Consider the following 9,333-nt stretch of genomic DNA (forward strand, 5'->3'; position numbering starts at 1 on the left):
ACTAAAGATAAATGAAAAAAGAAAAATAGGAAGAATGAGTTAGTCTTTACCTAATTTGGAAATGAATAACAAAAATCCTATTTGGGCACAAAACATGAATTAAACATTGAAGCATGCTGAGAGAGAACTACACATATTTGAGTTGTAATTTTCCTTATGAAACGATAATGCTTACCACAAAAGCTAGTATTTAAGACATTATTTGTGGTGTTTAATTGCTCCAAAAGAAAACAAAATGGAAAAAATCTTAAAAATTCTCTGGGTTATTTCCATAATCATAATTGAACAATTTGTATTCTTGGCAAATGCCTCACATTCTAGAAAGAGGATTGTGCCAGCTTTGTACGTTTTTGGTGATTCAACTATAGATGCTGGAAACAACAACAATCTCAACACACTTGCCAAGGCAAATGCATTTCCCTATGGCATTGACTACAATAATTGTTCCACGGGAAGGTTTAGCAATGGAAAAACCTTTGCTGACCTTATTGGTAACCCTTCCACATTTCTTCTCAAACGCCATATCTGTCTTTTTCTGATTGAGATTTAATGTTTCCATGTAAACATAGAAAAAAACAATATTATGTGGATTTTTATGCATTTATTGTGATTTTGTAGTTATTAGATTGGGTTTGCCAATGCCACCTCCATACTTGGGTGTGCCCAAGTCTGAGAGACATCGAGTAGTCACAGGAATTAACTATGCATCAGGATCTTGTGGAATCTTGAATTCAACCAAAGGAGTAAGATTCAAAATAAATAAATATAGAGTTTAATATCCTTTTTTTTTCTCGAAGTATTTCCAAATATATTTATTTCTTTGGATTTTATGAAAGTGATATTAAATATCCTTTTAACAAACAACACATTGGAAGTTATATTCTATTTCATTGTGGAACCCCATTTATCATATAACAAATAATTCCAGTGTTGTTTGTTAAAAAGATGCTTTATATAACTTTTATAAAATAGATGAATAAAAAAGCATATATTCAATATATATTTAAAATTATATAATTTTTAAAAGTAACTTTAGGATAAAAAAACATAACTGACCCATAAATAAAAACAATTTTTCAATTTATTTCTCATCATATTTTTATTTTTGGCGAAGGGAGATTGCTTGTCTTTAGACAAACAAATTGAATACTTCACCTTAATTGTGGCGCACGATCTTCCAAGAAGCATACATAGCAAAAGAAAACGAAGGCATTACTTATCGAATTCCATATATCTCCTATAAATTGGATCTAATGATTACATGTTGAATTATTTCAAGTACCCAAATGGAACCAATAACAATCTAAATCCAGAAAAATATTCAGATTACCTACTTGAGCAACTAGCTTCACGTATCAAGGTAATCTTTTAGTAAATGTTTTGAATTATATGTTGATTTCTTATGTGTAGCAATTTTTAAATTTTAATGTCACCTCTCAATTAAGTATTTTACATATCATAAGTATTTAAATTTTCAATGATTTTGAAAAATGTGTTTCCTTCATTCTTTCTTTTTCCATAGAGAATTTATGACCTTGGAGCTCGAAAGTTTGTGGTAAGTAGAATTGGTCAAATTGGATGCACACCAACATGTGTTATAAGGACACAATATTCCCAAAAATGCAATGAAGATATAAATCAAAAGGTTAAGCACTACTCAGACAAACTCCCTCGGAAGCTACAAGAGTTGCAAACCCAACTCTCACATTCACTCTTCATTAATTTGGATAATTACAATTTCTCCCAGAAAATAAGAAATTCCCCTGAAAACTTTGGTAAACAATGTCTACCATTAATCTCTCGGAAAAAAAAGGAATTAAGAAGTTCATGTGTTTTTTTTATTCCAGTATGATCATAGCTGATACTTTTATTTATGACATTTTCAAGGTTTAAAAATATTTTTGACTCATGCGTCCAAGGAAGGAAACCTTGTGCAAACCGAAATGAATATTATTTTTTTGACTTTGCTCATCCAACTGAAGCTACAAATAAAATATATGCAAATGAATGTTTTAGTGGAATCCAATTATGCCTTCCTTACAATATTTTGAAATTGATTCATGCATATTAAAATATTTGTACCACGTTCCTGTAGAAATATATTATCAACTAATTTTTGTTTGTTATTTGTTTTTGGCTTTCTCTTTATGTGTGATAAACAAGTTATAGTTTGCTTAAAATGTTTTATCTTTCTAAGCAATTATTTTAATTAAAATTAAAAAGACTTATACTATATTGTGGGAAAAGATGTTTTTGGGATTAAAGATCAAGAATTTGAGTTTTAGGAGGATGATGAATGCATATACGGAAAGTCGATAAATTTTAAAAAAATTCTATACTAGGAGTAATTTATTAATATTGGACGCAACTCCATTACATATTGTATGTTCATGAGATACTCGATGGAATGACTGTTGTGTACAACGATTGAAACACAACAAGTCAAACTTAATAATTTAATTGTTCTTCCAATTCACTTCACAATTCTTCTCAATTGTAGAATTTTCTTTTCTTAGAGTTTTATAAGCTCTCAGCATTTGGATTTGAGTATGTCAACTTACACCAAGATCATTCGTACACAAGATAGTACTTATTTACTTAAAAGAATTATAACTATGCTTAAATCTAAGGTAAACTAAGCTAGGCTAAGCTAAAATACCATAACTATCTACTACTGCTGCAGAACTATAAAAGCTAAAACTAATTCTAAATAATGCTAAGACTACAACTTAAAATTCACTAATATGTATGATACTAAACTATTTATTCAACTCTATATATACTAGATTATAAGGCTATTAAACAAACACTAGTGCAAATCTGATATTTTACCTCGTCTTATAGGCCTCGGTTATGGCGGAACCGAAGCCTATAAGGAGGCGGTGACAATTTTGCAATTTCAGCAACCTATATTGCTTCGGTTCTACAAACAACCGGTGCCGTAAGCAGCTTTAGGCCTCGGTTCCTTAAGAACCGAAGCCTATTAGACAGCCTAGAAATGAAAATTTTAAATTGGCACCAGCGAGAACACATTTGGCCTCGGTTGGTTGTCGACCGAGGCAATATTGGGCAGTTTTAGGCCTCAGTTGAAATAGAACCGAAGCCTATAACCCTACCCAGAAACCCTAATTTAAAAATTTCATCAGCGTTGCCCCCTTTGGCTTCGGGTCCCCTTCGACCGAGGCCATTGAGCCTGTTAAAATCCCAAATCGCGAACCCCGATCACTAGTCATCTTCTTCCCTAATTCTCTCTGCGCGAACCCCAGGTGTGATGGACTGCCTGCTGCTGTTGCGTTTGCATGGTGGTGTGGAAGCTATGTTCGCTGCTGCAACTGTTCCAGGCGCTTCCATGGTGAGTGGTGCAGTATTTGCATTCACGGTGGCTCACGAAAGTGCAGGTGTTGCTGGAAGATGAGGCGAGGTGTAGTGATAAAATGGTGGTGCAGGTGGTTACGGTTTCCGCTGCTGCTACGTCGTCAATGGTGTTGACATGAGAAGCCAAGGTGGTTTGCTTCTTGAAGATTTGATGCAGATTGAATGAAGCTCTTTTCAACTATATTGAAGCCATAAACATTGGAATGAAGTCTATATTGATGAAGGAAATGAGATTTGATTATATCCATGGTGATCAAGGCTGGAATGTGTGCTCTCCATCATTAAGAAAGCGTGCTTGTAGTTTGTAATTCATATCGTAGACCTTAAAGCATTAATTAGATGTAGTTTGGTCTTTTGTGTGTTTTTAATCTGTTGAATGGTTTTTCAACAGGTTAAAATGTCTCTTTTACTCTGCTGAATGGCTTTTTAACAGGTTAAAAGGTTGGCTGCAGTAGTCTTAAACTACAACAAATTCAATCAATTGATTTAGTTTTTAATCGATTGATTTCACTTAAGTCAAGTGAAATCAACCTGTTGAATTTCGTCCCAATTTTCGTATGTAAATTTGAATTTGGTCCCTCAATATTTAAAAGTGTTAACTAGGTCCCTAATTTTGATAATTTGTTTCAATGAAGCCCCTTACGTTAAATGGCAGAAATGGCGTTAAGAGCACAATGACGTGGAGATGTTAGACGGAACTGAACAGTGAAGTGGCACATTAAATGTGGTACACATGGAATTTTGAATGCTGTAATAAATAAATAATTTCGAAAAAAAGAAAAATGGTGTGCATTTAAGTCCAACAGAACAAAAAGAAACCAAATTGAATACACTTACATAACGTTTTTCTTCAATCCAACAGGGAAAGCTTTCTGATAAAAGGCTAATATATTTCTCCATTGCCTGCTCTAGACTCATAATCCCAACTTTTCGCCATGTAGTCCTTAAAGAAATGACTCGATTAAACACATCAAAGAATCTAATGGAGACAAAAACTAGAGCAAGTGGGAAAAGATTCTATTTTTTAAAAAATAAACATAAATATTATGAAATAAATAAGCAGGGTAATCATTAATCAACTACCATTTTGCTCGAGCAGAAGAGAACTTCAGTGTCGATGGCTGGGGTTCGTGGCAAGGACCCTGTGTAGCAATTCGGTAATAACCATGAAGCTTCATCTTCACTTCATTACTGAGACTATTATCGTTGATCCTGGATCCGACAAATACAACAGCATTACCAAAACTCCTCTCCCAATCAGTTCTTTCTATTTCCTCCCAATCATCCTCATCCTCCAACAAGTCCTTGTTTTTTTCACCGATATCCTCGTTCCTACCAGATTCATCAATCTAATTATAGCTTTTTTCGAACTGCAAGATCTCAACCTCTTCAACTTTGAGCACTCTAGAAGAATCATACTCCATCAGTTCCACCTCAACTTCATTAATTTTCACAACCCCTTCATTCCTCTCATCCACAACATGATCCTCAGCCAAATTCACAAGTTCAGTTTCATTGAAATCACTACTTTCCTCATCGATCGTCTTTGAATTGCGTATATTTAAACCCAAAATAACACATTCATACTTCGCTTTCGCAATAAACAAACAATTAAACGGTGCATGCCGAAAAAAATGGGAACTTCGAGCTCAAATGCATAACTCACACCCTCACGATTCTTCTGCAAACCCCTCCTTCCTCCAATTTCGGCCATGAACGCAAACCCTAGAATAATCTCCAATTTGTTGGTTAACACAGACGCTGATTCTGTTTTATTACATATTAAATGCACACCATTTTTATTTTTTTCAAAATTATTTATTTATTACAACATTCAAAATTCCACGTGTACCACATTTAATGTGTGCACTGTTCAGTTCCGTCTAACATCTCCACGTCACTGTGCTCTTAACGCCGTTTATGCCATTTTAACGGAAGGGGCTTCACTGAAACAAATTATCAAAATTAGGGACCTAGTTAACACTTTTAAAAATTGAGGGACCAAATTCAAATTTACATACAAAAATTGGGACCAAATGAATAATTTAACCTTTAAACTTTTATAAATTCAATAGTGAAAACTAAAATCCATGATTACAAAAGTCGAATAATCCAAAACAGTCTCATAAAATTTTACACTTTATTTCCAAAATATAAATAACATAAAGTGTCCCATGCTATCCCCCGCTCCGTATCTAAGCATCACTGGCACCACCTGCATCAACATCCTCTGCTCACGTGTACCGCGCACACGATCATCGCCAAACACAAGCAGATAAGGTGAGCTTAATATATAAAAGATATAAAATGGCATACACATATACAACAGATATATATATATATATATATATATATATATATAAATATATATAAACCACACAAACATCCCAGAGTGTTTCCATTCTTTTAAGTCTCATCACCTGGCCACCACCAGATTATTCGTGTTCTACCTCTCTTAAAGACTACTCCAAGGTAATTTGTTGCCAAACCTATCGGCCACAACCGACAGAGCACGTGCGGGAAACCATTGTTACGGATCACACACCGTAACACCAGGTGGAGTTCCCAAATACAACATAAGTCGTATTGTCCGAAGACTACCAAACTCGTGAGCTATTGATTGAGGAGGGCAATCTATTCGGACCCATCCGTACTGGCCACAACTAGCACACTCACACCGAAAAGGGTTTCTCGTGTTCATCCGCCATCCTGAGCTCAACTCGAGGGATGCCATTTCGAGCTCAACTCGAGGAATGCTATGTGCTTAACCCCTATCCCGAGCTCAACTCAAGGAACCCAGCAATCTTACCTTTGAAGCATCACCAAGAGCCTTGTAGATCACGCCTAAAACGTCAAACAACTAGGACTTATAGTAGCTAAATAGCCTAAAGGGGGACACGTACCGCTAGGCGCTATCGCTTCCAGACCGCCTGGCGGGGGACACGTACCGCTAGTCGCCAAGCGCCTTAAAACACGTAAACACAGCAGCCACCGCCTGGCGGGTCAGCCCCCACCGCCAGGCACCAATGCTCCAGAACCCCACTGTTTCTGCTCCTATCGCCTGGCAGAATCTCCCGCTCCGCCAGGCGCCACTCGCACCAAGAAGCCCCCTATACATTGACTATCGCCTAGCGGTCTCGACTTTGCCGCCAGGCGCCCTACACTGTAGACGTCCCTGTTTTCTCACTATCGCCTGGTAGGGTGAACCCCACCGCCAAGCGCCATACCAGGACCTTGTAGGGTACTAATTTTTCTGCATTCTACTCAGCTGTTAAGTCTCAATTCATGCATTTGCACACCCCAGAGTACACTTTTTCAATGGATATTTTTATCACCAACAATTGCTTATATCTAGTATGAGCCCTCTATACTATAATACCAGTGCGTTACTTTATTTAAGATTAGCTAACAATTCACTCAAGCAACTAATACCACTTATATTTATTATATAACATCCCCTGACCACATAATGAGTATTCCATCCATTAAGCCCTCACAGGCATGTGACCCTATCTTGATACTTAACCCGAATAAACTGTACCAACCACTACTGCATTTGCATTTCAGCATAGACCCTTATCTAACATATTTCTTTTCCTATCTACCTTATAGTTCTATTCTTATACCATTAACCACATTTATTCTCCACTCTTCTAGTTATCCAATTTCATCTCTCTCCATTAATTCCTTTACACCATTTCATGTCCACTAACTATCACAACAACCAGCCCGAACCAACCCAACTCAAAACCCCAAAACGCCACTAGTGCAACGCTACCGCCTGACGGTAACTTGTCTTCCGCTAGGCGGTGTGTAAGACCCGGGAAGAATTAATTAATTAAATAATCAATTAATTAATAAATTCAGGTAGAAGGCGCCTTTGTGGCATTAATTGTTATTTAATGTGACGTGGAAAAGTACTAGCTCAAGTGGTTGAGAGTACTTTGATTGTGTGAAAGGACTTGGGTTTGAGTCCTATGTATGCTAATTATGTGTTGTTATTTTATGATTTATTTTTAATAATATGTAGGAGTATGGAAATTGTAATGTAAACTTTTGTTGAATTGTGTATATCACCAAAGGTGAATTGGCATAGTGGTTGTGCTTTGGCATTGTGAGTGGAGGGTCACGAGTTCAAACCTTAGTAGACAGAACTTAACCTTTATTTTTACTAAATCTGGTTTGGAGTGAATGTGGAAAGGTAGAGAACCTAGCAGAATGGGGTAGCCAAGAGGGTTGGAAAATTTACCAAATAATTAACATTGAAGAGGAATTAAAACCCACAAAGCCCAAATTCGTTTTATTTTTTAAAACCATCTTAAAGGCAACTATAAAAGCCAAAATTTAGGTAAAGGGAAGGGTTTTGGCATTGTGGTGGACTGTTATAGTGAGAAGCACGAATTTGAGAGTGTGAGTGGAGTTGTGGGTGTGCAAGGGGTAGACCAAGAGGGAGAGTGCGAATCAAGAATTTTATCTTCTCAATTTTTGACCACTATTTCCGAGTTATGGGAGTTGTCCTTGTGCGTTTGAATTAACTGATATGTGTTTCTGGTTTTGGGCTATTGTTGTTTCAATTGGTTTTGTGTTCATGAAATTTGTGTCATCTATGTTGTAATTGGGGGTGCTGGTTGGGGTTTGTTTACACCTACACGATTAATATTATATGATTAGGAGGGGGATTTCATATGGAATGTGGCACTGTTGAATTTGGATGCGATGTAGGTGTTTCATATGGGTGGAAATCATGATTCAAAAGGTTGTTGATATGTTAATGTGTTGGTATTGATTGAATGCTATTGTGGTATATTTTTGGGACTGGTTTGGTATGGTTTCGAATGGTTTGTGTGCGTAAACAGAGGGAAACTCTGCAAGTCTCACCCAAGCGAGTTTATCTCGTCTAAGCGAGAGTTGCAGCACCTCATTTTTGGTTCTGTTTTACGCTTCTCGCCTAGGCGAATGGGTTTTGGTTTGGGCGACGGACACTCTCGCCTAGGCGAGAGTGGCTCGCCTAAGCGAGATCGCAAGGAAGTGTGCGCATGTTGAGCGCTACTTCTCGTTCAGGCGAGGGGTTTAGGGTGTTGAGCGAGCATGATCTCGCTCAAGCGAGACGACTTCGCCTAAGCGAGATATCGTGGTCATGTGTGATGTCTTACGTGATTTGTAGCTCAGGCGAGGTTTGGGTGTGGTTTTGGGCGAATGTGTGGCTCTCCCAGGCGAGGGGATCTCGCCTAAGCGAGATAACGTGATGTTGTGGCTGTTATAAGCTCGCCCAAGCGAGGTGAACTAGCCGAAGCGAAGTAGATGGCTTAGCTTGGGCGGGAGTCCCTGGCTTAAGCGGGTTTATGTGAATTTCTCATGTTTATGTGAACTTGTGTGTGTGATATGACTACTTTTCCTAAGTATAGAAAGTATAGACATGTGTAGTGATGTTTTGGGCTTGAAGGACTAAGTCCAAATAGGGGTCTGGGATGTGCTTGATGGTTGGACACATGATGGGCATGGAACTGGTTGAGTTCCCGTCGGCTACTAATGGGCAAGGAGTCCTTAGTATGGTGATTGCATGTGTCAGGCGCACGATGGGCAAGTAACTGTTATGTTCCCGTCGGCTACTATTGGGCGAGGAGTCCATAGTATCGTGATTGCGTGCATGCCAGGGTCCAAGTATGAGACTTGGATGTTTTACTACAAACGAGGAGTCTGTAGGGCAGGACTATGAGCGGGATAGGCTCATAGGGTTGGACCACAAATTAGTTAGTTTTGTGGGAGCATAAGGAAGTCCCAAGACCTAGTACATGTATATGACTCATGAAGGACTATAAGGTCATGGTTAGGTTATTTGAAAAGCATGAAATATAATTTATGTTATTTTGGGATGGGCGACATATTTAATTCATGTATATGTTTATATATTGTGCATAGCTCACCCTATCTCTGTGTGTGTGGCGATGATCGAATAAT

The 9,333-nt window shown here is 37.7% G+C and overlaps 2 pseudogenes; one reads left to right on the top strand and one right to left on the bottom strand.

The window, feature by feature from the left end:
* Positions 1-235: 235 nt before the first annotated feature.
* On the top strand, positions 236-2,071 carry LOC114195025 (annotated as a pseudogene).
* Positions 2,072-4,019: 1,948 nt separating this feature from the next.
* LOC114195026 lies at positions 4,020-5,089 on the bottom strand (annotated as a pseudogene).
* Positions 5,090-9,333: the final 4,244 nt, after the last annotated feature.

The sequence above is a fragment of the Vigna unguiculata genome, chromosome 8, assembly GCF_004118075.2.
Source record: "Vigna unguiculata cultivar IT97K-499-35 chromosome 8, ASM411807v1, whole genome shotgun sequence".
Classification (NCBI taxonomy): Eukaryota; Viridiplantae; Streptophyta; class Magnoliopsida; order Fabales; family Fabaceae; genus Vigna; species Vigna unguiculata.